This window comes from Lotus japonicus, chromosome 6 (assembly GCF_012489685.1).
Source record: "Lotus japonicus ecotype B-129 chromosome 6, LjGifu_v1.2".
In the NCBI taxonomy this organism is placed as follows: Eukaryota; Viridiplantae; Streptophyta; class Magnoliopsida; order Fabales; family Fabaceae; genus Lotus; species Lotus japonicus.
In genome coordinates this window covers 6,203,432-6,227,213 of record NC_080046.1, presented here as the reverse complement: position 1 = coordinate 6,227,213, position 23,782 = coordinate 6,203,432, and the positions used below count along the sequence as shown (strand labels likewise).

At 34.2% G+C, this 23,782-nt stretch overlaps 1 pseudogene; it reads right to left on the bottom strand.

The window, feature by feature from the left end:
• Positions 1–2,027: 2,027 nt before the first annotated feature.
• On the bottom strand, positions 2,028–19,665 carry LOC130724785 (uncharacterized; annotated as a pseudogene).
• Positions 19,666–23,782: the final 4,117 nt, after the last annotated feature.

Sequence of the window (23,782 nt, the reverse complement as noted above, 5' to 3'; positions counted from 1 at the left end):
GATAAATTTCATCCAAATTGACGTAATGTAGAAAACTGAAATAACTCACATCTTAAATAGTATTTTACTTAGAGATACAATGAACCAAATTACATAACAAATAGATTCAAAAAAGGCTTAATAGCACTTTTGGTCCCCCACGTTTCAAAAATGTGCAATATTAATCCCCACGTTTGAAAATAACAAAATTAGTCCCACACGTTTGACAACGTGTGCATTTTTGGTCCCACCGTTAACATTTTAACGTTTTCCGTCAAAAATCTAATTAAAAATTAAACAAAAAATGGAAAATATTATGAAATTAATTAAAATCTTCCCCTTCATCATCTTTATCTTCTTCTTCACCTCCAACCTCCCCAGGCACCACCCAAACCATAAATCATGAATAAATTGATTTTTCCCAACACATAAATCATGAATAAAAGCATGAATTTTTTTTCAACTCAAAACTCAGTTCCAGAAACCCAAAAATAAAACAAAAAACATGGAATCTAAAACCAAATATGTGTTAAATATCTTCTTCACCAACAATATCAAATCCTCTAACAGGCCTTCCCATTCCAGCAAATCATCTTCATCAAGTCATCCTCTAACATCATATCTTCTTCACCAACAATATCACCCAAGCCCGTTTCCATTCCACACAGACAACACCACCCATCAAGCCATCTCCCTAACCCAGAACCCCCCGCCCACTGCAACCCAATCAGATCTACAACGTGAAGAAAAGAAAAGAAAAGAAAAATCAAAGCTTTCTTCAGATCTGGGTTCGAAGAGGCGGTGACTCCGTTGTTTTGAGAAGCTTCGAAATGTTGGTGGTGAGCTAATGACTCGATGGTGAGGAGCGGTGGTGGTCGATGGTTGCAACGGCTTGTTGTTTGGAGGTGACGACGGTGTGGTAGTGGTGGCGGCTCTAGTAGAAGAAGAGTTAGGGAATGAGAACGATTTGTGGTTATGGTGTATTGAAAGCTTTCTTCAGATTAGGGATTTTAAAGGAAAGAGAAAGGGAAAAGTGATATAAATGATATATTTGGTGCTTTTGTGGTTATGGTGCTTGAAGTTTGTGGTTTTGATGGAAGAATGATGAAGATGATGAATTAAAAGATCTGGATTCGGTTGCTGCTGGAGGATGAAGTTTTATTTTTTTATTTATGGCTTAAGTTTTTTATTTCACACAAAAACATTAAGTTTCTAACGGCAAATTAGCTGAGGGACCAAAACTGCTAACGGAGATAAACGTTGAGATACCATTATGCTATTTTCAAACGTGGGGGATTAATATTGCACATTTTTGAAATGTGGGGACCAAAAGTGCTATTAAGCCATTCAAAAAGATCCTTAAAATGTGAAAACCACTTGAACTGGAAAATTCATTATAAAATAAATAATAGCAATGTAAAAATGCCTTTGATTTATTTTCGTATGAAGTGACATTTTTTTCTTTTTCTTTTTCACAAGTCTCCACCTGCAAAGAATGAGACACCATAAAAATTACATCACTAACTGGTTAGGACTAAAACTATTTATTCAAGAGAAAAAATATATATATTACTAAAATAATAACATATTTGTAGTCAGATGACAGATTAGTGCATATTTAAGTAGCTTTCAATTTCATGTATGTAGTGATAGACAATTGTATTCCCAGCATGTAATAGCTTAAGCATCATAGGAACATATAATATCATAACATTTGACTAATATGATTATTCCAAAATAAGTTGAATGCAATATGTACTTCAAATACATTATCAGAATCAATAATAGAAATCATCTAACAGCTTTAAGTAAAACTATTATTACCAACACAGTTATTTATCGGGCTGAAAGACTCCATGGGTATTTTGCCACACAATATCTCTTGCAACCTTCAATCATAATAATCAACAACAAAAATAAAAGAAATCACACAATTGAATTGGAATCTCATCATTCAAGTACCAAATAGAAATAACAACATATTATATGATAATTTGAAAGTACAAAGTAATTTCAATTGACTACAAATATTAGATAAAGAACAAACCTCAAATATTTTCAAAGACCTCCCTGTAGACAACATTTGTTGTTGAAGTGGTAATTTTTCCTTCATCATCCAGTATTAGGATTCTTAACCTTTTTCTAATTTTGACTCTTGATACTACTACGTAGAACTGACCATGAGTGAATACTGGTCTAGGAAGGTATAATCCAACATGGCTCAAAGACTGCCCTTGACTCTTGTTGATGGTCATTGCGTAACAAACCGCTAATGGAAATTGTCGCCTTTCAAATTTGAATGGAAGACCAGAGTCTTGGGGAATCAAACTCATTCTACCAATGTAAACTTTTTTTCCGGAATTTGTTCCGGTCACAACAGTCGCACCGATCACATTTGGGCACAAATCCTCTATTAAAAGTCTAGTTCCATTACATAATCCAGAGGATTGGTCTAAGTTTCTTAGAAGCATGACAGGCACCCCTTTCTTCAACACCAATTTGTGATTTGGAATTCCAAAACATTTTACTTCATGTAGAAACTCTGGGGTTAACCATGCAGCTTCAACATCGTTGTCCTCATCAGACTTGCAAGCAGAATCACAACTCAGATATTCTTTTTCTTCCCCTTCAATGCAAGATAAAATATATTGATTGACTTTTTCAACTGATTCTAATGTGGGGGCTAATATAGCTCTTTCTTGATAAAAGGTTGGATTTGTAAGATGAGAAACCATATCTGGATAAACAAACTGTATAAGTTGGAGCAACGGTTCAGATGGATCAGTAATCAAAAGATCATGAGGAACATCAATAAGCATTTCACCGTCATCATTGGTTGCTGATTCACCGTTTCCCAATTTAAGAATCCACTCAGCAAATTCTTTGACGTCATCATTATCTTGATGTCCATTCGTATTGAGTAACCTCATATTTTTTTTCAAGGAAAGAACTTTGCAGTTTTCCCATAAATATGAAGAATTTACAATTGTTGCAACTATATCTTGTCTAGACCCCTTTTGAATAACAGGGAGTATTTGTCTGAAATCCCCTCCTAATACAACTACCTTACCTCCAAACGGTTTATTGGCATTTGCTCGATTCTCAGATGACATTATATCCTTGAGTGTCCTATCAAGAGCTTCAAAGCAAAATCTGTTCAACATAGGCGCTTCATCCCATATGATCAAAGAAGATTGCTGCAACAACTTTGCCTTCAAGCTACCCTTGCTAATTTTACAGGTTGAGGTTTCATTGATATTAAGGGGAATTGAGAATCTTGAATGTGTCGTTCTGCCCCCGGGAAGAAGTAGTGAAGCAATTCCACTTGAGGCCACATTTAATACAATTTTACCAATTGCTCGTAGGCCAGCTGATAAAGTCTTCCAGATGTAAGTTTTTCCCGTTCCTCCATAGCCGTAAACAAAGTAAAATATACCTGAATATTTGGTTACTGCACCCATGATTTGATCATGCACCTTTCTCTGTTCATCAGTTAAGGATGACACCAGGTTTGCATGCATGTCTTGCATTTCTTCACTATTGTATGCCATCTCATCGACAACAAATTTATTCCGGTAGTGTTCCACCCCGGATAAGTCATAATTTGAGAAGCATGTAAAATCTGCCAAAGACTTCCCATTAGATTGCAAAGTGTTGTCAATTTTTAGAAGACACAGTTTCTTCAGTTCTGTTTCTTCAATTATCAAATCTGCAAAAAAAAAAAAAAAAGAAGAAGCATAAGTATGCATATTAATACGCATTGGAAGAATTTTTAATGTAGTTAGCATGTTACCTGGTCTATCAAGGGACATGCGTAATGAATATTCAATGCCTTCAGACAATAACTGCCAAGTACTTTCCCATACATGGTCCGGTCTGCTCAAAGAATTTGTTATGAGCAAAGAAACAAATAACCCTCTTAACTGGTTACCTGATCCAAGCTCACTGGCCTCTCTGATAGCACCAATGTACTGTTTATCGTCAAACAACAATCCAAGAGCATAACATGCTTTTTGGTAAGTACTGTGAATTTCCCCTTTTACGGTCCTTATGCTCTCAAAGCTAGTGCATCCTCTTTGAATAGCTAATAACATCCTCATGTAATATAATTCTCCGGTACCTGGTGGAATATATGTTAGTCTTCCAATTGAGTATCCTTGTTTCCTCAACTCCCATAGTCTGTCCTTTTCATTATACACAAATTTACTTGGAAACTCAGAGTAGGTCAAACTTCTTGCTTCTGGTATCTTTTTGTTGGCATCCATCCACGCCAAAAACATTTTGGTACAGTCCTTCTTTTTTTCCAGTACATCTGTAATGTCTTCATGATCTTAAAAAAGAACGGACTGTTGATTCTCAAGATGGAATTTTAATCTTTTTACCGGAGGCCACCTGAGATGAATGTCAAATGCAAAAGAAATAATTAGTAATTTTATGGGGGCATCAAAGATAACCTATGTAAAGTTGAATACAGTAGTACAATTAAAAGTAACCATTAAAGTATAAGTAGAATCAAATACTTATTAGGTTTGCGTGTTTTGATGAATAATCACCTTTCATGGATCTCAAACTTAAAAGTTCTCCATACTGCTTCACACGGTGAAAGGTAGCGACAATCATAGTACTGCTTTATTTCGTCAACAACACGTTTATTTCCAGATGATTCAACAGTTGTTGTAATCTCAGCAGTGACCTTGTCTGGTCCTTTGTTAACATATTTGAACAGGTACTTGATGGAATTTGACTTGTAGCAATACTCGACATTAATATGCGCCTGATACCTCATTAGCAATTTTGGGTTATAAGGTACAACGTTCCTGCTATCAAGTTCAATTCCATTCTTCATAACTTTAATGCCAGACTGTCTTCTACGATAATGTGGATACCCATTATCATCAATAGTTGTAGAATTCTGGAATTTCTTTGGGAAGTACTTAGTACACTTCCCATTCTTCATGCATGCACATTTTGGATTAGCTTTACCACATGGTCCATGCATCATGTAGGTGGAAACGGCATCATACAATCTGGGGTATAATTGAGGATCTGGCAATTCTGCTGATATCTTTTTGTCAATATCATGAGGTGAGGTAAGCTTGCTTTCACCATGTAACCATAATAGTATATGAGCATGCAGAAGACCTCGCTTCTGGAACTCAATTGTGTACATTCCTATTTTTAATCAAGGAAATTATTTTGTAGGTGTTAGTAGCATAAATACTTGAAATAGATATAGCTAAAGTTAACTAACATAATTGAAAGTTAATGAAACTTGTAAGTAATCTGACCTGCATCAACTTCTCCAAATATTTTTTCCTTCTTAAGATCTGAAATGAGATTATCAACCTTCATCTTGAACACTCGACATACTATATCTGGTCGCTCGTCTGGTTTTAGGTTTCTGGAACGCACAAAATCTGAGATTTCTTTCCAATTAGAATTGCAAGTGATTGTAATAAAAAGGTCTGGAAATCCCATCTTCTTACATATCGCCATAGCATCCTGGCAATTGTTGAACATAAATCTCGCTCCACCAGTGAATGAAGGTGGCAGTATGATGCGTGTTCCGATAGATGACGGTTCTGTATCACCTCTATTTACAGCTTCTTGTATGCCTGACAGGACATCACATCTTATTGTGTTGATTTTGCCTATACCATGATAGCCCTCGAGACTCAATCATTGTGTATGCATCAACAACAAATTGCTGAAATAGTCTACCAGCATTTACAATAGTACCGAGCTCATCCACCCTTTCTTGAATTCTGAAAGCAATGAATTCTCTAAGCGAAACTGTAATCCTTTTTCGATTTCCTTCAAGCAACACAGAGCCTCTTATGGGTATGTCATCTTGCCATCCATCTTGACCAAGAGGAAACAATAACGGATACTGCAAAGGAATGAAAGAAGCATGAGTTTCATAAATTCTTTCCAGCCGACCAGAAGTCTTCTTAACAATGATGTCCCTTCCAGGGTCAACTTCACTTATATCACCAACAATCAAGGCAGCAACTTCATCGCATGTTGGAAGGTTATAAGTCCTTGGATCCTTTGACCTACTTCTGTATAATCTAAGTGAGACATTAAGTGAGTTGTCCACTGCTAAGACGTCTCTGACACGTCTAAATAGTTGTGCTAGAACATTTTTTTCATCGATCATTTGTTGCAGGTCTTGAACTAATGATGCATCAAAATTTTCCTTATCAGAACCAGACCTGTATTGAAGAAACATGGTTTGTAATTGTAATGGTTAGTAAATGCAAGATTTAAAAAAACAATTACATAGATTTGAAGCAAACTTACCTAAAATGATTCATCCTGTTAGCTATCTCATTGTTTGTGTCATAGATATACAATTGTGCGAATTTCGGTCTGGTACCATTTTCAGGAAGCAAGCTGCCAATGCGATGATAGTTTTGACCACACAGAGTGAATTGGGGTGGTGCAGAGCCATTGTTAAGAGAAGTATCAACTTTACCACCAATAGAAGTGAAGGAAAACATGCTGTTATATGCCCTGATATTTTGCTTGAAGTGTTTGCTTCTAGGGTCGGTACCATTGTTTAAATTTAATAGCAACAATGGGGGTTCTTTTAGTAAGGGAAGCTCAATCTTGCCTTTCATACAACATATTGAAAAATCAGGACTTAGACTTGTTCTAGTCTTTTCTGACCTTTCTTCGTACCAAACAATTACCTGACACATGGAGCACGTGTAATTCGGTTCCCCCAGATTGAAAGCAGCTGTAATTTGTTTACAAATGTATTATCAAAAACTCATAAGTAGATAATCTTTTATTATAGTCTAAGCTGTAAAAATATTTTTGAATATTTAACTAAACAAAACAGTAAATTATGATGTTACCTTCAACTTCCCCTTCTTGATGTACGTCAGAGTAAACACGATCATGGTTATGTTGAGGTGTAGCTTCACCTTGCATGGTTTCAGCAGAACCTTAAAATGCCATTTTAATCATAATATGGTTAGAATTTTATTTTTCCAATATATAGATTAATTGAAATTGATGTTGTGGTGTGCGAGGCCATGAAACATTATAAAATCTAATTGCACTTGATTATAAACTTTCCAGGGTGCATAATGTGATTAATTTGTTCATGAGTTAGTTAGGAACATATGTTATCCACTAAAGCTACATGTATATGAAGGCTTACCTGATGGATTTCCACCACAAGATGAATTTTTTTTTTCATTCTTGTCTTTCTTTGGAACCGTGTCTCTTTAGCCAATTCTTTTCGCATTCGTCCTGTCATTTGTATATTGGAAGATATGTTCTCAATTCCAGTGCATTTAATAAATATTTATAATTTAATGTAAGTTGGAATAAACATAATCATGGATAGGATGAGTTATAGCTCTACCTTGCATGATTTCTAGGTGGGTTCCACTCAAGCTGTTTTTCCGCATTGCAGAACCTTGCGATGCCATGTTAGTCATGATATGCTCGGAATTTGAGTTTTGGAACATATCTTTATTGAGAAAGTTTGATGTGGATGATGTGGTATGTTGAGCCGTGTAACCTTATAACATCCAATTTCACTTGATTATAAACTCCGCCGCATATATAATGTGATTAACGTGTACTTGATTTTTTTAGGAAAATAAGGTATACAGTAAAGATATTTGAGTTGCAAAGTCTAAGCTGATGTATTTTCACCACCCGATGAATGTTTTACATTCATTGTTGACTTTCTTTGCCGCCGTGGTTCTTTAGCAATTTCCTTTTGCATTTGTTCAGCCATTCGTATATTGGGAGACACATTCTCAATACCTGTGAATTGAATTATTATTTAGGAAAATAAGATACATGATTTTTTTAGGAAAATAAGGTACCCAGTTAAGATATTTGTTCTCAATTCTTGTAAATTGATATATTATTTAGGGAAATAAGGTATATATGATTTAATTGGAGGAATTTACGGTACACAAAAGAAAGCTTGTGTAAGGTTACATAAGTGACTTTTGACCTATGGTAGCAGGTTTAGTAGGTTTTTAAAAAAAAAATAAAAAAACATATATATTAGTTAATGAAGGATTAGGTTAAAACAATAATTATAATAACATTTACATTGGAGTTTAGGTTTAATTCTTTCCATCTTCCTCCCCTCCTCCACCGACAACAACCTCATTCATCTCTCTCATCCCATGGTTGCGCAACGCCGATCTCCCTCACGAGGTCCGATCCACCGCTTTTTCTCCTCTCTCGCGCTGCCACATCTGTCGCTGCTCGGTGGTGAAATCTGAAGAGGGGAGGACCATCTCCCTTCTGTGCTCCTCTTCAGCCTTTGTTCTGGGTTTGTTGGTGGTTGGATGTGGTGGGTCAGTGTTGCTCAAAACAAAGAAAATAGAACAGATCTGAGAAATTTATCCAACCTAGTAGCAACAACAACAACTAAAGCAACATATCTGAAATCTCTCACTCTCCTCTCACCCCTTCATCTTCATCTCCTCTCTCCCCACCTAAATTAATTTCTTACTTGATTCCCATCGGTTCCATCTTGTATCCACCGAAATGACTTCTCACAAGAATAAACAAACAAAACAAATGAAGAAGGACAACACAAGTTGATCGTTTGATCTTGAAAGCTTCTCTGCAAATTTCATGATCAAGCCCTTTCATACCCTTTACTTCCAGTAATAACTGGATCTAATTTTCCTATCTTCATCTCTTCTCTCCTAGAAATCTAATTAACTGAGTATTCTTACATTTTCCCCCCAGAAATCAGCAAAGAGGAACTTGGGACTTCGCACACCATGATGTTTCCTTTCTTCTTCACTATAACTATCTCTTTTCAATTTCCTCCATTTCATCTCCATTTTTCCTTCTCGGATCTGTTCTCGGTGGGGATTTTTGAGTTGGGGTGCTTGTCTTGTGTGTTGGGTTTCCTAGGGTTCACTGGTGGTTGGTGTGGTGGCTCGGCTTGGGGGTGGCGGCGCAGACTAGGGTTTCGTTCCTGATTCTTACACCGAACGAGAAGATCTGGGGTTTTCTCTTTTCCTGCAGACCAGATCCACCGTCAAGCGTCGATCTAGTCGTGGCCAGCAACCACCGCACCACTTCGTCGCGCGATCGCCACCATCCCTTCTCTCTCTTGCTTCAGATCACCAAGTTCGCACCTTTTCCTCGTGTTGCGATTTTGTGTTTCTGATGATGAAGATCAATGGGTTTTGTTCATGGTGGAATGTTCTGGAATTTCAAGTTGAGGGAAGATGAAGATAATTAGGTTTAAGTTAATAATTAGGTTTCAGGGAGAATAATTTTTTTTTAAAATTAATTAACAATAAATGTTTAATTTCAGAAAATATGTTTTTTGATTTTTTTTTTAAAACCTGCCATAGTGGGTCAAAAGGCCAATGTGCAACCATACACAAGTTTTTACTTGTGCATGTTGAATTTTTCCGATTTAATTAGGAAAATAAGGTATGCAGTAAAGATATTTCAGTTTGAAGTCTAACCTGGTGTATTTCCACCACGCGATGAATATGGTATATTCATTATTGACTTTCTATGCCGTCGTGCTTCTTTAGCAATTTCCTTTTGCATTTCTTCTGTCATTTGTATATTGGGAGACACATTCTCAATTCCTGTGCATTTAATAATTTTTTAGGGAGATAATTTTGTAATAAAATTGATGTTAAAAATTGTGTTTCTCAAATCCAATAGATAAAATCACCTGTATCCACACCTAGCTCATTCATGTCATAATTCATGTCATAATATTCATGATTCCTCAACTTGATTTGATTCATATCAAGGGAGTTTTGACTTTTTCGGTAACTCATATGGATTCCATTCCACACGACACTTTGCAAGACAGAATCTCCAAGAACCGTTCTCTTGCCTTTTTTGACTGAGTTGGAAGGATTTATAACTTCTGAAACCGGATCTTGCGTAGTGTTACCAGAAATACATTGTATCATACCTGAGGTGAAAAGTAAACTCAAAACTCAAAATGCTGAAATTGATTATTAGAGCACATAGTGGGTACACTAAATGATTTTTCACCTGAATGAGCAATGTGCAGATGATTTTTTTGAGGAGTACCTACTCTAGATTCTAAATGTTGGGCTTTTGGATCCGTGGTTTCAGCTGTCATGAAACAAAAACTATGTTATAAGTTGTTTGCACCATTCATGTTTTTACTACATGTAAATTTTTTGTTAATATGTATAACCTGGATGTTTTAATTCACGTGCTGCCATTTTTGCTTGTAGTACTGACCTTGTCCTCAATCTTGTTCCGCTGGATAACATACCTTCCAACTTTTGTTGACATGATATTGGAGTAGAGCTGCCCTCGAGTCCTGCACGTGAATGAAATGGTGATATTATAGGAAACCAAATTTAATCATCAATGTCAAGTATTAATCATTTATATATTTAGAAACATTGCAAACAAATAATCTTTTGGAGATTGGGACAGGTTCAGGTGACTCTTCAAACTCCCTTGCTTTGGGGCAGATTACAGATGAGTCTTATGGTTCTACTTCCTGTTGGAAAAATAGGCTTGATCGTGATGGAAATCACTTTCCTTAAAGTATTTCAAGCACTCTTTGAATTTCATCTTAGAGTTTGGATGCAGGAATACCCAGGATAATCAGTCTTGGTTCGAGTTTGCACAAGACTAATGAAAACTCGATAAGCAGCGAAGTATTTTCTGGAAAACAGAGGATAAGATTGTGTGATCTGAATTCTGAACATGCACTCTATTTATAGGCAAAAACAGAACAATTCATAAGGTTGCGACCCTTCATGAATTATGTCTGTTACCAACAAATATGTGAATAATTGCGACCCTTCATGAACAGGTGCAAAATTCGAATTCCAAAACAAACAGACGTTACGGCAACCGAGTCGTAAACAAACAGACGTTACGGCAACCGAGTCGCCGTCGATGCGTCGTGCCTCAAGTGTCGTGCCGTCTACAAGCCGCCTCTACGCCCACGCCCACGCCGGTGTCGACACCGGCGAGGGGTGGTGTGAATGGAACATGTGACATAAAAGCTTGGGACCACCAAACCATGCACATGTAGCACTACATCCTCACTTTGTCTCTTTGTTGAATGGTTGACATTTAATGATATATAAATGCTTTGGAAAGTTGCTCCACTTTCTATGTGGGACTTCATTCCAATCCATTCAATGCAAAATCAACACACTTGTCATTTTGGAACACTATGTAATTATTACTCCTTAAGTAATTATTACAACACTTCCAACTTTCTTTCTCTTTTTGAAAGGAGAAATAAATAAAAGATCAACAGCTTGGGTACAAAACTCTCCCAAGTGAGTTAACAACAAAACAGAACAGTGCAGAAGAAAAACAGTAAAAAAAAAAAAAAGAAACAAGGTGCTTGCTGTGGTACCTTAAGCCAGATTAAGGCGTGGTACCAAGAATGATAAATTAATAGAAAAATAATACAATTTGAACTTAAAAGAAAATGATGGATGAAGATTTGCAAGGTTTAACATAGGTGAGGCATGGAGAAAGAAGATCTGACAAGAAAGAATCTTAGATGATCTCTCAAAATCGAAAGTTAAACTTAAAATCCTAGTTTTTCAAATCGTGCATTGAACAATATAAACAAACTTAAATACAATATGTAATTAGTTAATTGAGTCATCGAACTTAAATTCTTAAAAAAATTGCAACAATAAATCATCCATTTTTTTTAAAAAAATAACAAAATTATAACTTAAAGTACTATACGAGGTACCATACCCGAAAAAATATATGGGTACCACAGAATTCACCAAGAAACAAAACAGAATAAGAAACAGCAAAAACCAAAGCATAACAAAAGGAAGAACACCAAGAACAAACAGAAACAGAGCCACCGAAGCCATAAACAGAAGACAGCCAACAACACCCAGCCGAGAAGGAATTAGGCAATCAGGGACCTGTTAATCATTATAATTATTGTGAAAGAAAGTTCAGGTATATACTTTCAACGTGTTGATCATGACTTGAATTTGTTGATGAAGACTTCATTCTCTTATCTTGTATAGGTAATCCTATATATCGAATAACATTCAGTTAGCATACAGATTCTCATAAGATAAACTATGTAGGTTTAATGTAAAATGCAAGCAATCAAATATTCCAGTGATATTATGTTAGTGTGTGTGTCCTTCATGTATTTTAATATAACATATCACACTTAAGTTCAGTTCTAACATATAATGTAGTAGTGTCACTTCCTACTTAGCTCTTGGTGTCATCTGTCATCAGCGTCTCTCTGGAAAAAAAAAGGTTTATGCAGTGTTCTATCCAGGACAACTTATCCTATCTATTTGGAGAATGGAAAATAAAATTGCAATAGGTGTGTCATATACTTAGCCGCTACTTTTGCTGAATAAGTGGCATTGATTTCAAGAAAGTTAGCCACATGTTAATCTATCAAACTAATTAATAGCATAGTTGTTAGTCGGTGAAAAAAAAATCGAGATTTTAGGGAAACTCCATTGGTTTTCACGCAGCAAAATGAAAGGAAAGATATCTATTTTTTTTAAATGCATACACTAATAATCACCATCAATATCAATCAATATTAATATCAATATCAATATCAATCAATATCAATATCAATATCAATATCAATCAATCAATATATATATTAGAAAAGAAGAACTTCCATGGTGACGTGTCATCACCAGATTAATTCTGAGTGACATGTCAGCACCAGATTAATTCTCATAAAAATTATTCCACGTGTCAATTTGTTATAGGGTATACTTTTCAATTGATATATGTTTTAATTTTATATATTCTAAACTAATTAATTGATATTATTTTAGAATATATAATTTTGAATTGATTTATGTTTTAATTTTATATATTCTAAAATAATTGATTGATATTATTTTAAAAGATAAGATTTGGTCTTTTAATTTATTTTAAATTTATTTTTAGAATATATTAGTTAATTTTTATTGAATTTTCGATTTTTTTTATTAATTCGGGATTATATGAGTTTTTATTGTGATTTGCTAGATTTTGTTAATTTTTATCTATTTTATTTAGTACCTTTTTAATATTAGATTTGATTGAGATTTAGGTTGTTTATTTCTTAATTTTATTTTAATTTATCTTATTATTTATTTAATTTTAATTTCAGGAAATATTTTATTTTATTTTAGATTTATTTTTAGAGTATATTAATTAAATTTTCTTGAATTTTCGGATTTTTAATTAATTCAGGATTTTATGAGTTTTTATTGTGATTTGCTAGATTTGGTAGTTTTTATCTATCTTTATTTAGTACCTTTTTAAATTTTAGATTTGATTAGGATTTGGGTTGTTTATTTCTTAATTTTATCTTATTATTTATTTAATTTTACTTGCGGGAAATATTTTATTTTATTTTACATTTATTGATAGAGTATAATAATTAAATTTTATTGAATTTTCGAATTTTTAATTAATGCAGGATTTTATGAGTTTTTATTGTGATTTGCTAGATTTTTGATAGTTTTTATCTATCTTTATTTATTATTTATTTAATTTAATTTCATGAAATATTTTATTTTATTTTGAGTTATTTTTAGAGTATAAATGAAATTTTTATGGTATTTTTATTGAACTTTCATATTTTTATTTAATTCAGGATTTTATGAGTTTTTATTGTGATTTGCTAGATTTTGGTAGTTTTTATCTATCTTTATTTAGTACATTTTTTTAAAGTTTAGATTTGATTATGATTTATGTTGTTTATTTCTTGATTTTATCTTAATTTATCTTATTATTTATTTAATGCTAATTCTAAGAAAAGGGAGTTGATTTGGTGTTGAGGGTACATAAAGCTACCATGGACACGCAGAGATTTGATAGCTGCTATTTCTACCTCTGCCACAGGTCGCGATCAGGACAGAGGTATGCCGTAAGATGATGTTACGTGAAGTAGAGTTTATCATGTTGTGATTGATGGTTTGTGTCATTTCAGTTTATCCTTTGTTCGTAATTTAATCCTGGATTCTTAAATTTCACATATTTTGTGTGTTTTGATCCAAAAGTTTACAAATTTTTGCATAGACCCTTTAACGAATTATTATTGAAGACGTAATGTTTTGATTCTGATGTAATGTTTTTTCTATTGTTCTCCTTCCGCTTTTGTATTTTTTTAAACCAGATTTTAGTATAGTTTGTAGAGATTCATGCGTGTGAAACAATTCAGAGATTGTTCAAGTTTTCAGTTTTAGCAAAGGCACTGGGTCTGTTCCTCTTCCTTCTTTTCCTCTTATTTTCCCCACCGCTTGCAGCGTTAGGTAGTTGCTTGAAGACGTGCCTTGGTGAACATCGATCCAGGAATCTCAGAGGAAAAATGAAACTTACAAGATGTTTTCCCCACGGTTGCTTCCTACTCATGGGTAGTTGATGTTGTTGATTTGAAACAGGAATTGGGGAACCAGAACCCCAAGGCCCAACCCCAACCCCACCACCACCACCACCTGCAACCGAAACCTCCACCCCCACCCCAACCCCCACCTACAATCGGAACCCCAAACATCAGAGCCACGCAAAGCCTAGCTTGCATGACTTAGGCTTATTTCCACCACTACCACTATGGCCCAATGTGGCCATGGCACTACCCAAAATTTAGAAGTTGCCCTCACCTCCAATTCATCCAGCTTCACAGTGCAAGGGTTCTTCACTCGCTTCCTCAGCAGCTCCCAAAGTTTCCAAAACCAAACCTTTGAGCAAATATAACATTACTCAATCAAAAGAAATCAAAACAATCTACACAGTATTAACTAACGTCAGAAGAAACTTTAAAAGCTTCAGAGTATGATAATCTAAGACGAAAGGACAAGTTTTCCCGAAAAAGAATTTCTCTCCCCCCTCAATGGTGCCCTCGGCCACTCCTTTAATTTTAGCGTTTCAGCGTTTTTTCTTCGATCTAATTTAATTCTTAGGTAAATTCAATTTAAATTGATTGTTAGTATAAGTTCATTGGTGAAGTAACCAAAATTATTTTGGGTGGGAGATTTTTTTTTCTCACATACATAGATAATTTGTTGGGGTGTGCACAATTGGGGCATTACACCATTTTTTGTTTCTCTTGACTGAAATGTGCCTTTGATTTTTTGTTTCACAAGGGTTCCACCCCAAGATTCACAAATACACTAGATACAATTCTTTCACCACAGTCCTTTCAAATTGGTGAAGGAGGGTTTTTTGTTCTTCAAGACTTCATTTTGGGTTTCTGTTTCAATCTTCTTCGTGAATTGATTTTGTTCTTCAACTAATTGTAAGACGTCATATGCTTCAAGGATTCCTGTTTTTCTCTTCTTAATCAAAAGCAAAAGGATTGAGGAAAAGAAAATCTTCTGGGGTGCAGAATATTCACTTATTGGAAGAAAAAAAATTACACGTGTCATTCTCAGGTTAATTCTCATGAAAAAGTACATTTTAAAATTTAAGATTTGATTAGGATTTAGGTTGTTTATTTCTTGATTTTATCTTAATTTATTTTTGATTTATTTTTAGAGTAAAAAAATACATTTTTAAATTTTAGATTTGATTAGGATTTAGGTGGTTTATTTCTTGATTTTATCTTAATTTATTTTTTTATTTATTTTAGAGTATTAATTAATATATCCCTAACTTTTTTTAAATAGAGTGAGTTTGAAAGCTATAGCTTAATTTAATTTGTTAATATATTTCCAAATAATAATAATAACATATGTGTGCGGGTGTGGGCCGGTTGGGTACTATAGTGCCCATACCCGCACCAATACCAACTATTTTTTGCGGGTAATTACCTATACCCAACCTCATACTCATTTAGCGGGTTTTTCCCCTACTCATAGTGGGTATTTTTTGCGGGTACCCTATGATTTTGAGACCCATTGTCATCCCTAGATTTAGATTTTGGCAAAGATGGATAGCTTCTTGTAAAGACATTGAATTGTCTAAAGGTGGAGAGCTTCGAGTTGCTACCCACGTAAGTATGGGGACAGGCATATGTAATTTTTAAAAACGCGGGTATGGGGATGGTACTATAGTACCTACGCATTGTCATCCCTACTTAGTTGAAATAAACACAATAATGTTACACTTTATGATTTATCTTACACAATCCCGATTTGTGCTACTATCACATTCATTTTTTTTTAAGATTAATATGTTGGTAATTTCTTATATCTATGATTTGTGTTATCGTCTTCATATTTACGAAGAATGTGAAACGAGTTCCCGTTGGTATCAATCGGGCTTAGAAGAGAAGGTCTTATGTCCACTTTACTCATCAATTCTGACTCTTATATATCATTCGTTGTTCAATATATTTTTAATAATCAAAGTATTAATTTATGTATCAAATACAATAGACATATTTCCCGTGCAACGCGCGGGTAAAAAACACTAGTATATATGAAATAACAACAAAATATCAATTTTTTAAATTGCTCAATTTATTGATTAACGAAAATCCAAGGCAACATAAGAAAGGACAAATTAAAATATGCATCTAAGGAATTCCAGAATTCACAAAAAGAAAAGTCATAATCCTATCAAATGGAATTGAAAAACAAAATTAGTTCTTCTCCACTTTGATAACTTTCTTCAAACGATTAACGGAAGATCCATCAGCCACAAGGTTAGCTTCATTTTCAACTTTCCTCTTATATGTAATAACTTGATCCACTGTCTGTTTAACATTGTTGTCATCACTGGCAGCAGTGAAATCAGAGAGCAAGTCCTGCAATAATAAAATTGACATGCAAATGATTTTTAATATACCGTCATTTAGTTTGTAAATAGTTAAGAATGAAACTACAAAATTTGTTTAATACCTTTGGGGTATTGATCAGCATAGAAGTATTCTCAGAAGAACTATCAGTTTCAGAAAGCGATGCAATGGCTTTACCTTTAAATATCTATGGAAAAGGTAAAAGGATTGATTAGAAGCTCACATACTACCAATTTAAAACTAATTATTCATTTTGTAAGTAGATAACAATTAAATTGTAAAATATATGTAGAATACCGTTGATGAATTGTTCAGATCAGAAGTGGTATTAGGAGTTGCTTCAATGTCTGATAGTGATCCAACAACCTTTCCTGACTGGTGCTACAGATAAGGAATAAGGTTAAAGTTGAAGTTAAGATATGAATTCAAAAAACATTAATTATTATTTTTAATTTTATCTACACATACCAACTTATTAGGAGTCATTTCAATGAACTTTTGAATTAGTCCAACATCATCTGTGAGCCTCTTAACTGGGTAGCATGCTTCATAATTTGACATTCTATTTTGCTTTATTTCAACTCTGAACAGGAATGTCTTCTTAGCAAGTTCAAGTATTTCATTTGGCGGAGTGTGTAGTGAACCATTCTTAAAAAATAATAACATAGTTGTTCAATCATATAGTGGCCTATTTAAAAAATAGCATAAAATAAGAGTATTAGACGTGAAACCGGACCTTGTCAAGAATTTGAATCAAGTCTGCACACGACTTATTTAGCATTATAGAAGCCTCATGATCAAAAATGACTAACGCAACAGAATCTTTGTCATCAATTGCACGAAGCTTAATTCGATACCTGCAAAAATAAATATTAAAAATGAATAAGTTGTCATTTTTAACACATGTATTAACAAAATTATTTAAAATGATATTGCATCTATTGCGGTGATTACCTTGGGTATACAGTGAAGAGATGTTAATTGCAAGAATCACAGAAGTTCAACTTATTACGTTGATGAACAGATTTATGGCAAACACAAGCGGCATACACCAATCATCTGGGTCAATTATATGCTTCACTGTTGCTTGGAACACAACATACTTTTCCTTCAAAAAATTAATTTTAAAGGTAAAGTTATATCAAAGAAATCAAAGGTAAAAAATATGAAATTTTAATATTTAAACATAGCCAATCAATGCGCATTTAATTTTATTACCGTTCTACACTCCTTCATTTGCTCAATATTCATCCTCGGCGTCAAGCGTAAGAAGTCATCTTCTGGTTTCAATTGGCTAGGATCATTGAGTTGATTGTTGAATGGTGTGAGACTTTGATTGACCATTATGCTTAAAATAAGAATGAATTGAGTCAGCAAAAAAGGAATGGGCATGGTGGGTACTATTAGGAAGAGAATATTGCAATGTACATATCTTTGCTTGATAGCAAGGACCTCAGGAATATCAGGGTTGAAAAATATCTTTGTTCCATACATTGAGTTTTGCAATACATTTTTACCTTTGTATAAAATCACCATAAAAAACACATTATCTACGTGTTGCATAAAATTAAGATGTTAAATAAATTTAGAGTTATTACCCTTATAAAATTTAACTCTTTCCATATTAATAACGACAACTTGGCTGGGAGAAGTGTCATTATGAAGCAATGTGTTAAACTCATCAGCGTATTCACCAAACAATGCACACTCCATTTTATGTCTGCATTAAATAAATATATCTAATTTGAAGTCATTATGTTGTAAATGGATGAAATTAAAAACATAAATTATTGATTGGTAAATCAAATACTTACCCATCAATTAATAGATCTATATTGAGAATCTTCGTCTTACCCTTTCCATAATGAGTGAGCCGAGGTTGACCAGATAACAATCCAATTATATCTGTAAAAGATAGAAAAAATAAAGTAGTTAATGTTAACTTTGTTTTATTTCATTTTTAACTTTTCTAATTATTAGCCTTCAAAAAATTGTTTTTCTTAACAACCGTATGTACATTTTCTTTTTATAAAAATAGATTTTTTAATTCAAAATTTGAAAAATTGGTTATGTAAATGGGCAAATAATATTAAATTACCATAAAAGAAGGAGTTGATTCTTTTTTTTCAATTAATTTTTTCTTAATTTAAAAATAGTGTTTTCAATTTAGAAAGATAAGTAAATATATTAACAGAAGAAAATAGCAAATAAAAGAGTTTTTTTACTGTATGTCTATTTTTATAAAAAGGCGTCATTTTTTTTTTCTTCTTTTTTTTTCATATTTTTTGTTAATTTTAAATTAATATTTTGAAAAAATAATTATATAAATGAAAAAATATTAATTTACCGTAAATGAAAGAGTCATTTTTTTCCAGATAAAATCTTGTTAATTTTTTTAAATTTTAAAATAGTGTTTTCAATTTAAAAATTAAATATAAAAAAATTAAAATAGAAGAAAATATCAAATAGAAAAGATGCGCTCACCAACCAGAAAAGATGTATCAATACTTAGGTTGATCAATTCAGAATATGGAATGAATGAGAATCCAAACTTTGGGATGTTTGTTTCCTTAATCACGACAGCTGTAGTTTTTTCTTGGAAATTCAGACGACAGGAGTGTCGTGTTGATTTATACTTTCCGATATTACCCGAAACAGCTAAACCACTAAACTGGTATACCTCAGTTTCCATGAGTTTTCCATTAAAGATCTCAATGACAGCGGAGCCTTTTATTGATGCTTGAATTTTCGAGCTCTGTAAATGATTAAAAAAAAAATTATATGGAGCAATATTTGAAAATTTACCAAGAAAAAAATTGTAAAGTTTGTATACGTACCTGATGATCCATCAATACCATGTCAATAGTACCTATGTCTGATGGATTGTCAAAGGAAGGCAGAGTCCATAGACGTAATATCCTTGCAGCGAAGGAACTTGATGCTTTTGAGAGACAAACATCTGATATGAGGTCTGTCATGGTTGGGAGGAAGGAGGGGAAAGTAAAGAGAGTTGTGTGAGGATTTTTGAGATGGGGAACGTGAATTCTGAAATGTGTGATTCAGGTTTTTTTATAATGAAGTTTTTATTTTTAAAATATTTTAAATTTTGTATTTTAAATTTACCTCTTTTTTATGAGTTAAAGATGAATGAATATAAGACCAGGTGCATTGTATACCTCAAATACTTCTACTTGACTAAATCTAAACTAATCCACAAATTCAAGAGTTAGTTAAAATTAAAATGAGATGATGTTTTGCACGTTTTTGTTGTTCAGGTTAGTATATAGGTTTATTTTGAATTTCTTTTCTTTTGACCACGAAAGTATAGGTTCATTTCAAATAGAATATTATATTATCAGATTTTGTATTCAAAATTCAAAAATTTTAAGTGAAAACCATCATTCTCGATGGTTGTTAAGTAGTTTATTTCTCACTTTTAAGTTTCTTTTTCAATATTATCAGATTTTGTATTCAAAATTCAAAGTTTTTAAGTTAAAACCATCATTCTCGATGGTTGTTACGTAGTTTATTTCTCAATTTTAAGTTTCTTTTTCAAATTTTCAAAAAGAATAGGTTTAGTGTATGTTTAATCAAAGTTTCATATTGATTATTTGTTGAATTTTGTTTGATTGACACGTGTCCATTATTTCAGAAGCTCTGTATGACTGACACGTAAGATTGTTATGAGTCTTAAACTATATAGTATTAGATTAGATTAGATTCCCCCAAATTAAACTAATTCCCAATTCATAAAATCCTAGCAGCCATCTCCATTCTCCAATGCTCACCATCAACACACCAATAGCCGCCAACCACCACCACCACTCTTCCCCTCTCTCCTAGCCGGCGGCCACCACCATTACCACAACCACCTCCTCCATTACTTCTCCAAACCATCGTCGAACCCACCATTCCTCTTTCTGACCTGAAACGGCGCTGCAACCATCACCTCTTCCTTTGAATCGCATCATCGTCGTCATCTTCTTTCCGATCTGAAGCCACCAACGCCACCGTCGTCTCTCCTCTCTCCCGTGAAACCGCGCCGCCACTCCTCTCTTTCAAGTCCAGATCGCGCCGCCGTCGTCGCCTCCTTTCTTCCTTCCTGAGAACCACCGACGCTGCCACTGGTGATATCTTCTCGTGGAGCTCCATTGCTGCCATCACTTGTTCGTCTGTCGGCGGTGAAAAGGAGAAGAGAAGCAGAAGCAGAAGAACAACGGGAGAGGATAAGAGATGCAGAAGCAGGAAGAAAAGGAGAAGATGAACCCTAATTCTGCTGCTCCATTGTTGTCATCTCTTGTTCTTCCTGTGTGTTGTTTGCAAGTCAATTTGGGGTTTTCCTCAATCTGGGTCGATCTGAGTTTCTGTTTCCCTTTCCTAGTTCTGATGCTACTGAACACTAGAGAGAGAAAAGGGAAAGAAAAATTATGAGAGAAGGAGAAGAAGGTGTGAGAGGTGGTCTGCGATTGTTATTTGAACTCACTGTCGGTTGATTGCTGCCTCTGGTGTTGCTCATCTTGTGGTTATGATCAAAAGGTTGTTGGGCTGCCATCTCAGGTTTGATGTCTGTGTGATGCTGTTGATCACGGATTTGGCAGCATAATATTCAAAGGGTGAATTGATTGTGGGCTCTCCTGTTTTGTGTTGGAATTGGCTTGGATTCTGTGGCTTCTCCTTGCCAATTAGCCTTTGCGTTCTCCTACTAAGATGGGTTTTGGATCATTGCTGCTGCTCTTAATTTTCTTGGTGTGCTTTGTGTTTTCTTGCTCCTTACTTTCTTCTTTTCTTCTGTTTTCTGGATCCTTGTACTGTGGGTTGTGGTACCCCCTTAAGTGCCACTATTCTTTTATTCATTCTGGCTTTCCAAAACAATAACCACCACTTCTGGGTTTGGACGAAGGGGCTTGCTTTTCTGGGTTTGTTTTCTGGGTTTTGGGTGATGATGATGAAGAACAAGGAAATTTAGGTTTGGGATTAATTGGGTTCTGGGTATGATGAGGAATTTGTTTTTGTTAATTAAATTAGGGTTAATTTTGTTAATTGATTTTATTTTTGTTAATTAAATTAAAATTTCTTATGCGTAATTTATAATTTATTTTTTATTTATTTTTTAATTCCACGTCACCTTCATTAATCCAGTCAGCGTGTCATTTCATCACTCGCCGGAGCTTCGGGCTCCGGCGAGGACTGACTCCATACATTTTTCATTCACGAGTACCTTTTGCACAAATTTTTCCGGTCAGGGACCTCCCTCAGACGGCGACACAAAGACAGGGACTAATATGAGGTTTAAGCCTAATTTTTTTTTTTTGGTTGAGAGATGCTGGGATGGACCATGTTTCTTTCTGGTTCACTTTTATGCTGCGTTTGGATGAGAGTGGAAATGGGTGGGAGTGGGAGAGGAAAATAAAATGGAACACGATACAATTTTAGTTTGAAAATGTTATGTGTACATACAATTTTCACAGGCTTACTACGACTTGACGACAATTTTTAACCACACTTATCACGCTTACGTATGTCAAAAAAACTACCACTAAATAGTATGTCGATTGGATAATCACCATAAGGCATAAGCCACATGTACACATATGATCACTCGTAGACGGATCCATGTTGTAAATAGGGCCGGCCCTGGGCCTATGCAGGCAGACCCACAGCCTAGGACCTCCAAAAAGAAGGGGCCCCATAAAAAAATTTCTTTTTTTTTTGTCAACTTATATTTTTTTTGTTGCAATGGGTCATTTATTGGGCCTGTTTTTTTTTAATTTACTATATTGGGGACATTTATTGGGCCTATTTTATTTAATTTACTTATTGGGCCTACTTTGCTGCTGGTGGGACTTGAACACGGGACTTCATGGAACCAGACAGCAAGTTATACCACTGCACCACTAGTTGGTTTGGTTATTGGAACCGTTTTTTAATTATTATATCTTAACTTTATATAGAATTTAATTTTTATTACAATTTAAATAGATAATGTTCTTTAAAAAAAATTGATTAGGGGTCCATTTTTATTATTTGCCCAGAGCCTCCAAAATGTCGAGACCGGCCCTGGTTGTAAACTATGAGGGTAGATGCCCCTACTTGATTTTGAGGATAAACTCTAATAATATACCTAAGTAGCAAGGTTATATGTGTTATGTTGCCCCCACAATCATATTGTCATCAATCTGTAAAGCTAAATCTTCTCACCTGCTATAAACATCATCAAGAATCGTATGAAAGATGAATGGTTAAATGGTTGTTTGATTACTTATATAGAAAAAGATACATTTGATAGTGTTGAGTAGGGGTGTTCGTCGTTCGGTTTGATTCGATTTATAGCAAAAAAAATTCCAAAGTCGAATCGAATCAAACCAACGATGAACGGTTTGGATCGATTCGGTTCATCGGTTACCTAAAATAAATAGATGAAGAATATAAAAATAATTTAATCATACTGTTCTCTCAAAGTAGAAAGGAACCTAGAATTGAGAAAATTATTATCAACAATCAGGTCAAACCAAAAATTAAGTCGTGCAATTAACATTGAAATTTTGAATAAAGTCTATGCCTGTTTGATGCAAATAAAAGAATTCTTTATTGGAGCTTATATAGTCTATAAGCTCCAATAAACTGTACTATTAAACTGATATCATGCGGGCTCATGCATAACATAATCTTGCCATGTGTGCTTTCTTGTAATTGTGTTGATCGATTAATTGTTAATTTGAGTATAGCACCATGCAAATCAAATCAACTTGATTTTTTTTAATAAACAAAAGATCATATATTTACACTGCCAAGTCCATCTTCAAACCATCAATAACTCGGACCTAAGAAGTTCCAATCTAGGTTCCACCCGAAATCCACTCCGTGAACTTCACAGAACCCACGCAACCGTGAGAGAGCCATCACCCACGGGTCTCGATCGGTGATAATTGAGAGACCATTGAACATGAACGATCTTGGTTTTGATTAGTCACTTAGTAGAACACCTAATGAAATCTAACGAAGATTTAGTCCTATTAAAAATATTTGGGTTAAATATGTTCGGTGTCACTAAACTATAGCGATAAATTGGTTTTCGTCCCTAAACTAAAAGTTTGT